The sequence below is a fragment of the Theropithecus gelada genome, chromosome 9 (assembly GCF_003255815.1).
Source record: "Theropithecus gelada isolate Dixy chromosome 9, Tgel_1.0, whole genome shotgun sequence".
NCBI lineage: Eukaryota > Metazoa > Chordata > Mammalia > Primates > Cercopithecidae > Theropithecus > Theropithecus gelada.
Window position 1 is genome coordinate 54,971,239 of NC_037677.1, and position 13,309 is coordinate 54,984,547.

Consider the following 13,309-nt stretch of genomic DNA (forward strand, 5'->3'; position numbering starts at 1 on the left):
TGCTGGGGGCTCCTTCACCCCTTGGGGTCTGGGCCTCAGAGCGACATCCCAGGCTGAGGCTCATTGGGAGGGGTCAGCATTGGCATCAGGAGACCAGGGTCAAGTCTGAGTTCTGACAGTGACTGTGTGACCTTGGACAGTCACTTGCCCTCTCTGGGCCTTGGTTTTCCTCTTCAGTAGTCATATGGTCCTGGAATGTGGGCAGGGGTAGAAAAATGAGACACTTCAGCTCCCCACTCACAAGCCGTGCCCCCTCAGGCCCACCACTTAGGTTTTCTTAGCCCCTCCATTTTCTCTGGCATAAAATGGGGATAATGAAGCCCATTCCTTCTGATCATTAAGGAAACTAACATTTACTGAAGGCTTGCCCTGTGCAAAATGTTCCCTGAAACATTTTCTCTCATGGACTCCTCATCCATCCAAGAATGAAATGAAATGTTTTGCTTTTGGTCTTTCATACAATGTCTCTTTGCAGCCCCTCCTGGTCTGACAGTCTCAGATGCAGTCATAGATGGCTTTCTGGAGGAGGTGGTACCTGGTCTCTGGGAAGTAGGGGTCAGCATCCTGATCTCTGGGAGCATCTGCTCCAGATGGTTTCCCTGGGGCCCCAGAAGCAGGTGTTTGCACTAACAGCTCTGCAAGCAGAGAGCTTCAGTGCATGACCCTTCTTGCCCTTGTTCCTAGGCACATGCTGTTCCCTTGAGGCCGAATACCCTACTTACTTGTAAATCCCAGTGCTCTCCTGTTCATTCTGCAGTGCCAGCACAAGTCTCCTCCTTGGGGAAGGCTTTCTGGACTTCCCAGGCCACTGGCCATTGTTCCCTCTTGCAGGTGCCCCCTCAGGGTGCCTGCTGTAAACGTCACTCACATATCTCCCCAACCCAACAGAGAGCCTTGCTTTTGGGCCTGGACCTGCACCTTTGACTGTATTCTTAGTGATTTGTCCAAGGCCACCCTGGGAGATAGGGGCAGTGCCAGGCTAGCACCCAGGTCTCCTGGGTTCTCTGAGAAAGTTCCTACCTTCTTCCCTGGCTCCCAAGTAGTACTTAAGCAGTTTTGGTTGTTAAAAGAAAATACTGAATTCATTTCTCCAACCACTCTTTTTTTTTTTTTTTACATAAAAAAATCAGTGTTATTGAGAAATAATTTACAAAATGCACCCATTTTGACTGTACAGTTCAGTGAATTCTGACAGATGTATACAGTGGTGTAAACACGCCATACCCAAGATATCACACATTTCTATCACCCCTCAAAATCTCCTCATACCCCTTCCTGATCAGTTCCTCTCCCTGCCCCAGGCAACATTTGATTGGATTTTATCAATCTCGATTAGTTTTGCATGTTCTAGAATGTCCTATAAATGTGATTAGGCAGTATGTACTTTCTGTGTAGCGCCATGCATGCTGTATCTTGCATGAGTAGTTCGGCCCTTTGCATTCTGGGTAGTATTCTGGAGAATGGACATTCCACAGTTTGTTTATCTGTTCACCAATAGATAGAATTTGGGTTGTTGCCAGTTTGGGGATTTTATGAATAAAGCTGCTATGAACATTCATGTGAACATGTTTTCATTTACCTTGGGCTACTGCCTGAAAGTGGAATTGTTGGGTTGTTAGGGTAAGTATATGTTTTACTATATAAGAAATTGCCAAATTCTTTTTTTTGAAGGAAAATTTGTATTTTAATTATTTTTATGTACAGAAAACTCAACAGTGTACATTTAACCCAGTTTAGTGACAAGTTCTTTAGCCTTTGCCTTTTCGAGTTTGGCGATACGAGCCACAGACTTGGGACCCAGGACATTGCCGCCCCAGTGACGGCGGATCTCATCGTATCTGTTGTTGTAATTGGTCCTGATAGCTTCCACCAGCTTAGCCAAAGTGCCTTCGTCTTCCGAGTTCACCTGTGGGAGGGCGACAGTGGTGCAGGTCTTCCTGTGGAATAGACGGCCCAGTCTGGCCTTCACCTTGATAATGCAGTAAGGGACCGCCGTTTTACAGCACAGGGCAGGCAAGAAGACAACCAGCTCGATGGGATCCATGTCGTGTGCAGTCACCACCAGCTGAGCTTTCTTGTTCTCCACCAAGGTGGTGACGGTGTTAACTCCTGCTTGAAGGACAGGTGGTCTCTCAGTGGGGACGTCCCCTTTGCCAGCAGCTTTCTTCTCCGCCCGTGCCAATAGCCTCTGGTTCTTCTCTTCCTTTGTCTCTGGTCTGTACTTGTGGGCCAGCTTAAGCAGCTGAGTAGCTGTCTGGCGGTCCAGGGCCTGGGTGAACTGGTTAATAGCAGGAGGCACTTTCAGCCGCTTATAGAGGATGGCTCTCTGCCGCTGCAACCTGATATAGTGGGGCCATTTCACAAAGCGGGTGAGGTCTCTTTTGGGCTGGATGTCCTGTCCAATGCCAAAATTCTTAGATCTTTTCTCAAACAGGGGATTCACCACATTCTTGGCCTCCTGCTTTTTCACAACAGCAGGGGCCGCAGCCACCTTCTTTCCCTTGGCTTCTTTCCTTTCGGCATCTTGGGCGGCGGGGGCCGAAATTGCCAAATTCTTTTCCAAAGTGTTTGCACCATTTTAGCCACCAGGAGTGTATAAGAGTTCCATTTGTTCCGTATCTTGTCAACACTTGGTATCATCGGTCTTAACTTTGAGTGATTCTAGTGAGTATGTAATGACAACTGTTGCTTTAATTTGCAATTCCACAACAACTAGTAATGTTGAAAATGTTGATCATCTGGTTATGTGCATATACTTTTTTTGGCGAAGCACCTATTTGAATCTTTTGCCTAGTTTTATTGGTTGTCTTCTTATTGAGTTCTAAGAATTCTTCATATGAATTCTTGACACAAGTGCTTTGTCAGATATTTGTGTTGCAAAATATTTTCCCAGTTGGTGTCTTGCCTTTTCATTTTCCTAATTGTATCTTTTGAAGAGTAAAAGTCTGATTGATCAGTTTTTGCTTGTCTAGTTAGTGCTTGACATGACTTGTTTAAGGAACCTTTGCTTGCCAACAAAGCTGCAAATATTTTCTCTGCAGTTTTCTTCTAGATGTTTTATAGTTTTCGCTTTTAATGTTCAGATATATGGTCCGTTTTGAATTCATTTTTATGAATGATGTGAGGTGGAGTTGAGGTCCATATAGATATCTATTTGTTTTCTCTATCATAATTGTCACTGTTTTCTGTTACTGCCCTTGTTTTTCCTTCTTACTTTTGCTTTCCACTCTTTTTCTGCTGTTTGTGGTTTTAATCAAGCATTTTATACGATTCTGTGCTATCTTCATTCTTAGCATATCATTATACTTTTTTTTTTTTTTTTGCTTTTCTTAGTGGTTGCTCTGGAATTTGCAATATACATTTACAGTTAATCCAACTCCATTTTCAAATAACACTACACTGTTTCATGGGCAATGCATGTACCTTATAATAAAAGTATTCCTTCCCCTCACTCTCTTCCCTTGTAACATTGCTGTCTTTCATTTTACCAACCCATAAACTATAATCATTGAATACATTGTTGCTGTTATTTTGAACAAACTGTTATCTGTTGTATCAATTAAGAATAAGAAAAATAATTTTTTTTTTTTTTACCTCCATTTATCCTTCTATGCATTCTTTCTTTATGTAGATCTGAGTGTCTGACCTGTATCATTTGCCTTCTCTCTAACTTCTTTTAACATTTTCTGCAAGGCGTGTATACTGGCAACAAATTCACTCAATTTTTGCTTGTCTGAGAAAGTATGTACTTTTGAAAGATAATTTGGCAGCATATAGAATTCTAGGTTGATGGGTTTTTTGGTTTGTTTGTTTTGTTTTGTTTCTCTCTCAACAATTTAAATATTTCACTCCACTCCTTTTTTTGTGTGAATGGTTTCTGAAAAGTCTGGTGTAATTCTTATCTTCTTTGTTCTTTCAATAGATACGGGTTTTTGTTTTTTTTTTTTTTTCTGGCTTCTTTCAAGATTTTTCTTTATCTTTGATTTTCTGCAGTTTGAATATGACAGGCCTAGGTATGGATTTTTTTGGAATTTATCCTACTCACTGTTCTCTGTGCTTCCTGGGTCTGTGGTTTGGTATCTGACCTTAATTTTGGGAAATTGTCAGTCATTATTGCTTCAAATATTTCTTCTGTTCCTTTCTTTGTTCTTCTTTTGACATTACGATTATACACATATTATACCTTTTGTAGTCCTGCTTGGATATTCTGTTCAACTTCTTTCAGCCTTTTTTGCTCTTTGCTTTCTAGTTTTGAAAGTTCTATTGTCGTATCCTCAAACTTACAAATTCTTTCCTCTGCTGTGTCCAGTCTGCTAATGAGCCCATCAAAGGCATTCTTAATTTCTGTTACAATGTTTTTCATTCCTAGCATTTCTTTTTGATTCTTTATTAGAATTGTTATCTCTCTGCTTATATCACCCATCTGTTGTTACATGTTGTCTACCTTTTCCCTTAGAGACCTTAGCATGTTAATCATACTTGCTTTAAAGTTCTGGTCTGATAATTCCAATATCCCTGTCATATTTGTGTCTAGGTCTGGTGCTTGTTACGCCTTTTCTGTATTTTTTTTTTTTCCTTTTTGTGTGCCTTATAAATTGTTGTTGAGAGCTAGATCTGATGTACTAGGTAAAAGTAATCTGGTACTAGTTCCCGCAGAGGATTCTGCTGATGGGTTTCTGCTCTGATAAGTTGTAATTCTCTGTTTTCACTTGTCTATCTTGCCAGTTTTGGAGGCATTAGTTTGCCCCGCAGCCTCAATTCTCTGATGAATCTAGGAAGAGTTGTTGATTTTCAGTTTGTTTAGCTGTTTTCTTATTGTGAGGATGACAGCAATGATTCCCACGCTCCTTACACGCTGGAATAGAAACTGGAAGTCTGGTATTTGTTTGTTTTCATGCCTTTTCTTACGAATACAATTCTTTGCCCACTGAATAACCTTATCATTTTTGTAAAAAAATCAGTTGCATAGTCCCCCTACTTGGGGACTTTATTCTGTTCCATTGATCCATATATCTTTCCTTATACCAATACCGTACTCTATTGATTACTGTAGCTGTGTAGTAAATCTTGAATTCAAGAAGCATAAATTCTCCAAATTTGTTTAGTAGAGACGGGGTTTCCAAATTTGTTATTTTTAAAAAAGTGTTTTGGGTACTCTAGGAAGTCCTTTTCATTTTCATATAAATTTTAGGATCAGTTTGTCGATTTATGTTTTTTAAAAGAGTCTGCTGAGATTTTTCATTGGTTTGTAGTTTTCTTATATTATGTTTGTCTGGTGTTGGTAAGTACAGTACTGCTGAACTTGTGAAACAAGTTGGGAAGTATTCCACCCTCTATGGTTTGAAAGAATTTGTGTTTGGTATTATTTTCTATTTAAATATTTGACAAAATTCACTATAGATCTATATGGGCTTAGAGTTTCTTTTAGGGAATGTTTTATGAGTTACATTTCTGTAATAAATATGGAACTATTTGTTTTGTTTTTCTTATGCCAATCTTGATAATTCGTTTGTTTTTTGAGACGGAGTCTTGCTCTGTCACCCAGGCTGAAGTGCAGTGGTGCGATCTTGGCTCACTGCAACCTCTGCCTCCTGGGTTCAAGCAATTCTCCTGCCTCAACCTCCTAACTAGCTGGGATTACAGGCATGTGCCACCACGCCTGGCTAATTTTTGTATTTTTAGTAGAGACGGGGTTTCACCATGTTGGCCAGGCTGGTCTCGAATTTGTGAACTTAAGTTATCTGCCCACCTCGGCCTCCCAAAGTACTGGGATTACAGGCATGAGCCACTGTGCCCGGCCAATAATTTCTGTTGTTAAATGAATTTGTCTCGTATATTTGAGGTGCCAAAGTTGTGATCTTAGAGTTATTTATAATATTATTTTAGTATCCTTTTAACAGCTGTAAGATCTGTAGTGATGAATCCACTTTGATTCCTGATATTGGTCATTTGTGTTTTCTTTTTTCTTATTCAGTCTAGCTGGAAGTTCCCTGATTTCCGTTAATCTTTTCAAAAGCATATGCTATGGTTTCCACTGAGTTTCTGTAAGTGCATGCCCATTTTCCTTTTTGTTGGTTTCTGCTCTTTATCATACCCTTCCTTCTACTTTGGTTTTAATTTGGTCTTTGGTTAAACTTTGTTAGGTGAATCAGTGGTGTGTTGGGAGTCCCCAAGACCACCCTCAGGTTCAAGGATTTTCTAGTAGGACTTATAGGAATCAGCTGTCTGCTAAGATTTCTTATAGCAAAGGATACAAAGCAAAATTGCAAAGGGAAAAGCACATGGGGTACAATTTGAAGAAAAGCAGACATGAGCTTCCAAGAGTTTGCTCATGGTGTACTCTAGTCATACAAGACGTGCTGAATTCCTCCAGCAATGAGTTGTGACAACACATGTGAAATGCTGTCTACCAGGGGTACTCATTAGATGCTCCATGCCCAGGGTCTGTATTGGGGGTTCACCACATAGGCACCCTCTGCATGGCACATGTCAACATTCTAGGCTGCCAGAAGGAAAGCATTGCTCAGCATAAACCATATTGTTTATGTCAATCATCTAGACACAGCAAGGCACTTTTATCAAGGAATGATGGAAACCTGCTGACATCCAAGTTTCCAGATGCCAGTTATGTTAGTCTGTTTAGCGTTGCTATGAAGAAATACCTGAGAGTGGGTAGTTTATAAAGAAAAGACATTTATTTTGGCTCACTATTCTGCAGGCTGGGAAGTTCAAGAGCCTAGTGCCCCATCTGGCTGGCTTCCGATGAGGGCCACATGCTGGGACAAAACGTGGCAGAGAAGCAGAAATGTGAGCTGAGTGGTCATGTGTGCAAAGAGAACACATGGCGGAGGAGTAAGCAAGAGAGAGTCCAGGAAGCTGAACTTGCTTTTATAACCAGCTGCTCTTGCAATAAGTAATCTGGAGAGAGAGGACCTTAACTATTCATGAGAGATCCGCCCCTGTGACGCAAACACCTCTCACTAAGGCCACATCAGGGATCAAATTTCAACATGAGTTTTGGAGGGGATAGACTCAAACCTTAGCACCAGTCAAAAGCCAGCCTGGTAAGAAGGCCTTTCTAAGGCCAGTAGTCTCAGGCCTGCCCTGTTCTCTTTTCTGCACAAATGTTTTAGAATTTCCATTTTGACTAATATAAGCAATTCAAGCCAAACATTTCCCTTCCACCACTCTTTGAACTGCATCTCACAAATATTAACATGTTGTGTTTTCATTTTTTCATTCAGCTCAAAACATTTTCTAATTTTCCTTGTGATTTCTGTTGTCTTCAGGATCATACATCTTTTTGTCTGCACTGTATCTGCTATTCATTCCTTCCTGTTAAATTTCCATTTCATGTATTGTGTTTTTCTGCTCTAGAAGTTTTGTTTCTTTTACATGGTTTTCATGTATTTCTTCATTATGTTCCTTTTATTAATCCTTGAATATTATTGTAATAGCTATTTTAATGTATTTGTCTGCTCATTCCATGATTTCTGTCACCTAGTTCTGTTTCTGTTGAATTATTTTTCTTCTGGCTGTGGGTCACATTTTCCTGCTTTCTTGCACATCTGGTAGTTTTGTTTGGATGCTGGACATCGCTTAGCATTTGGGTTTTGTTGCCTTCCTTTAGAGTATTAAAGATATTGCTTTGACAGGCAGGTAACCTGTTTACTTGTGGATGGGGTTGCTTTTCTTGAGGCTCATTTTCAAGCTTTATTAAGTTGATCCATGAGCCTTCTTTACCCTGATTGGTTGGAACTCCAAGTCTCCCAACTTTGTATGAGCCCCTGTATGTAGCCCTTCAACTTCCTGGTAGTCAATTTCCTCTGATAGTTGGTTTTTGCCTGGTCTTATCGATTCTCACCCTAGGCATGCACAGCTTATAATTTGGCTACAGGCTCAAAAAGACCCCATGCAGATTTCTGGAGCTCTTTCTCTGCCTAGATCCTTCCTCTTTGGTGCTCTGCCCACAACTTCTAGCAGCCTCAGGCTCCCTGGACCCTAATCTCTTGTCTCGTCAGCTCAGTGAGACTGTTGTGCTCCACCTGGATTCTCTCTTCATTCAGTGATCTCAAATGTGCCTCCAATGAGAAAACTGGACCATCAGAGTTTATCTCATCTGTGTCCCTGTTCTCAGGAATCACTGGCCTGTGCTTCTGTGTGAAAATAGGTCCTTCTATGTTTATTTTTATTTTTACTTTTTTCTGATCACTGGTTACTATAGCATGGCAAAAAGTAGACCTTATCAACCAATTCTTTTTGACTCCCAGTCCAATGTTTGTGATAATGTAAGTTCACCAGGAAGAGGCCTGAAGGAGGGTATATTGGGAGAAGGGTCCACTTAGGGGAAGGTTGTATGTTCAAGGCACACTCAAGCACTTTCAGGGATGGTGGTCAGGCATGGGAGGCTGAAGTGGGAGGAGCACTTGAGGCCAAGTGTTCAAGACTAGCCTGGGCAGTGGGTACAAGCAAGACCTTGTCTCAAAAAAAAAAAAAAAAAAAAAATTAGCCAGGTGTGGTGGCATGTGCCTGTAGTCTCAGCTACTCCAGAGGCTGAAGCAGGAGGATCACTTGAGCCCAGGAGTTCCAGCCTTCAGTGACGTGTGATTCTGCCACTGCAATTATGGAGAGAGAGCTAGAGTGAACCAGAGGGATAGGCAGGGATGGATTTTCAGAGGACCTTGAATGGCAGTCTAAGAAGTTGCACATTATCCTGGAGAAGCTGTGTCTAATAATTATTATCATAACTATAATGTCAATAACATATAACTTATTTATTTTCATGTACCATGCACTGCCCTCCTAGCTCTTTTAATGGATTATCTTATTTATTCCTTCAGCCAGCTCATGAGAGACTGCAATGTTATTAGGAATTATCATGTGTTTTTTTAAGCATTTTACATAATTATCGCATTTAATTCTCACAGTAACACTATGTGTTAGGAATTAGAATTATGTCTGTTTTATGGATCAGGAAAACTGAGGCATAGAGAAGCTAAATGACTTATAGTTACTCAGAGAATAAGTAGCAATGAGGGCTGATTTTCTCTTCTCCCCAAATACTCTTTTAATATTATTATAATTATATTCTTACAATAAAAAAAAGAGCTGCCTTTGGGCCACCAGGTGTCCATGATGCTCTGTTACCTGTAGACACTGTGAGCGTCAGCGTCTGTGGCCACGGTGCCGGACAGGCAAGTGGAAACTATGACAGTTTAAAAGCAGTTCCTTAGACTGGGCTTGGTGGCTCACACATATACTCTCAGCACTTTGGGAGGCCAAGGTGGGTGAATCATCTGGGTCAAGAATTCAAAACCAGCCTGGCCAACATGGCAAAAACCCGTCTCTACTAGAAATACAAAAATTAGCTTGGCGTGGTGGCGCATGCCTGTAATCCCAGCTGCTCAGAAGGCTGAGGCAGGAGAATCACTTGAACCTGGGAGGCAGAGGTTGCAGTGGGCTGAGATCATGCCACTGCACTGCAGCCTGGGCCAAAGCGCAAGACTCCGTCTCAAAAACAAACACAACACAACAAACAAAAAACAGTTCTCTGCATTCTTTCACATTCATCCCATCAAAAAGTGGACTTCAATTCCGCTCCTCTTTGATGTAGGTTGGCTGTAGTGACTTGCTTCCCATGAGTAGAATGTGTCAGAAGTGATGGTGAATAATGTGGTTAGTTTTAAAAAGGCAACTCGAGGCCAGGCTTGGTGGCTCACACCTATAATCCCAGCACTTTGGGAAGCCTAAGGGAGGGGGAAAATTCTTTGAGCTCAGGAGTTTGAGACTAGCCTAGGCAACATGGCAAGACCCTGTCTCTACAAAAAATTTAAAAATTAGCGAAGCATGGTGATGCATGCCTGTAGTCCCAAATACTTGGGAGACTGATGTGGGAGGATCACTGGAGCCTGGGAAGTTGAGGCTGCAGTGAGCTGTGATTATACCACTGCACTCCAGCCTGGGCAACAGAGTGAGACCCTGCCTGTCTCTGAAGAAAAAAACAAGGCAACTCAGCTGCCACCTGACTCTTCCTCTTGTGACATGCGCCTTGGGAGCCCTGATCTGTTTTCTGTTCCTATCGTTTTGCCTTTTCTAGAATGTTGCATAAATGGACTCATCCAGCCTGCAGTCTTTGTGTCTGGCATCTTTTACTTGGCCTATTACTTATGAGATTTGCCCCTGTGACTGTGTGTGTTGGCAGTTTGGTCTTTTTTATTTCTGAATAGTATTGTTAATCCATTTATTTTGTGATTTGTGTGCCCACCCCAGGGCTGGGCACAGGATGGGTGCTCCCCAGATGGGTGTCAAGTGGCTGAGCAGGTGAAAGGGAGGTGAAGGCAGAGACTCCTATACAAATCTGTTCAAATCAGGCTTTCATGGGGATTGGAGGAGGCAAGGTGATGACGCTTATTATTCATTAATTCACAAATATTTATTGAGTGCCTACTCATGCCAGATGCCATGCTAGGCCATAATAAATGGTTCCTGATTACCCAGAGCTGCCCATTCAGCTGAGAAGACAAGTAACATCAAGGGAGTTGATGTTGACATCAAGGGAGATGTGTCCTGAGGGAAGGGAAAGCAGGGCAGGGCAAGGGTGTAGTTGGGTAGACAGCAGGGCAGCCACTGGTGTAGGGGGCCAGATAAGACTTCTCTGGGTTAGTGAAGGCCTGCAGGAGGTGGTGTCAGCTGAACCACAGAGGAGGGCATGGTGTCCTGGCAAAAAAGGCAGAGGTGTCAAGATCCATCTGTGAGTGTGCAGCAGGTTAGAGGAATAAGTCTGGTGTGACTCTAGGGAGTGGTCAGATTTGGGGCTGAGAGGTGGTCCTAGGACAGATGCGGAGAGCACCTAAGTCACATCGACAAGTGTTGCTTTTGTTCTAGAGGCAGCAGGATCTGTGGAATGACTCTGAGTTGAAAAGTGATGTGATTAGGGTCTCTGCCTCCAAATGGAGAAAGGACTGAGCGCACAGGTGTGGGTGGGGGTCCAGCGTGGGATGGCAGTAGCCTGGGAACAGGTGACAGCAGTAGGACCAATAGATGTCAGATCAATTTAGAGGCTGACTTGCTGGGATCTGGTGACTGATTTTAGGTGGGGTGCAGAGAGAAATGAGACTGAATCCCAGATTTGGAACTCAGGCAACAGAATAGATGGCAGTGCCAATCTTTGGAAGAGGAGTGAGGGAGGAGGGGCAGGGAGTGTGGTGATGATGAGTACATGTGGGAACTGTGGAGGCTGAAGTGATTGCAAGATGATCAAATGCAAAGTGTAGCAGGCAGTTGAACATTTTGGCCTGGAGAGGAAATGTAGGCTGAGTACAGCGACTTGGGAGATGTTGGTGTCTAACAGGGAGTCAATGAGCTTGCCTGGAAATGAGTAGAAATGGTGCAGGGTGCAGGGCTCAGGACAGAGACCTGAAGAGCCCCAGGATTGAAAGAGTGGGAACAGGGGTACATAGCAACCTGAAAGAAATGGCACGGAAAAGTAGAGGTGAGGACTGAGAGGAGCAAGGGGGAAAGTGTTGAAAAGAGAGGCAGCGGACCCCAGAAAGCAGGCAAATCAGATCAGCCATAGGACTCAGGCACAACCAGGCCCTGGTGACCTTGGAGACTACCCTTTTGGAGGAGTGGTGGAAGGGGAGCCAGTGGGGAAGTGAGTGAAGGCTGGAGCTGCTGAGGACCACGGGATCAAGATCAAGTGGAACTTCAGACGAGAGGCTTGGGCATGTCTACGAGCTGACTGGAAGAGCTGCTACAGAGGGGCATTCCAGCTTCAAACCTAGGGACTTCGGACAACAGCCACTTACAGTAGTCCCACCTCATCCCTGGGGGATGCTTTCCAAAACCCCAGTGGATACCTGAAACCATGGATTGTACCAAACCCTATGTATACTATATTTTTTCGTAAACATACACACCTATGATAAAGTTTAATTTAAAACTTAGACATAGTTGCCCAGTCGCAGTGGCCCACACTTATAATCCTAGCACTTTGGGTGGCCGAGACGGGGAGATCATTTGAGGCCAGGAGTTCGAGACCAGCCTGGGCAACATGTTGAAACCCCATCTCTACTAAAAATGCAAAAATTAGCCGGGTGCGGTGGTGGGTTCCTATAGTCCCACCTACCTGGGAGGCTGAGGCATGAGAATCACTTGAACCCAGGAGGTGGAGATTGCAGCGAGCTGAGATCTCAACAATGAACTCCAGCCTGGGTGACAGAGCGAGACTGTTTCAAAAAAAAAAAAAAAAAAATCAGAACAAAATAGCACAAAAAATAGTAGACACAGTAAGAGATTAACGATAGTAAGTAATACTAAAATAGAACAATAATAACAATATACTTTTATTAAAGTTATGTGAATGTGATCTCTCTCTCAAAATGCCTTTTTGTCCTGTGTCACCCTTCTTGCAATGATGTCAGATGGTAAGATGCCTACATGATGAGATGAGGGGAGGTGAATGATGTAGACCAGGGGTGCCCAATCTTTTGACTTCCCTGGGCCACACTGGAAGAATAATTGTCCTGGGCCACGTATAAAATACACTAACGATAGCTGAGGGGATTACAAAAAATTGCAAAAAAGTCTCATTTTTTTTTTCTCTTTTTTTTTTGGAGATGGAGTTTCGCTCTTGTTGCCTAGGCTGGAGTGCAATGGCACGATCTCAGCTTGAACCTCCCGGGTTCAAGCAATTCTCCTGCCTCAGCCTCCTGCATAGCTGGGATTACAGGCATGCGCTGCCATGCCTGGTTAATTTTGTATTTTTAGTAGAGACGAGGTTTATCCTTGTTGGTCAGGCTGATCTCAAGCTCCCGACCTCAGGTGATCTGCCCACCTCGGCCTCCCAAAGTGCTGGGATTACAGGCATGAGCCACCATACCCGGCCAAAGTCTCATAATGTTTTAAGAAAGTTTATAAAGTTGTGTTGAGCCGCATTCAAAGCATCCTGGGGCACATGTAGCCTGTGGGGCGCAGATTGGACAAGCCTGATGTAGGCATTTTGACGTAACATTAGGTTTCTATCCCTTGAACAGGAACATTATAATACCCTGATAGCTGATCTGATAACCAAGAAGGCTACTAAGAGACTAAGGAGTGGGGAGCATAGACATCTTGGTTGTGCTGGATAAAGGGATGACTCATCTTCTGGGCAGGACGAAGTGGAACAGTGCAATATTTCATCTCGATACACAAAATGGTGTGCAATTAAAAACTTATGAATTGTTTATTTCTGGAATTTTTCCATTTAATATTATCAGACCACAGTTGACCACAAGCTGTGGGTCAGCGGGGACTACTGTGTTATCTC

The 13,309-nt window shown here is 42.9% G+C and overlaps 1 pseudogene; it reads right to left on the reverse strand.

Moving 5' to 3' along the window:
* Positions 1-1,723: 1,723 nt before the first annotated feature.
* Positions 1,724-13,309, reverse strand: part of LOC112631043 — a 50,719-nt pseudogene continuing 39,133 nt past the window's right edge.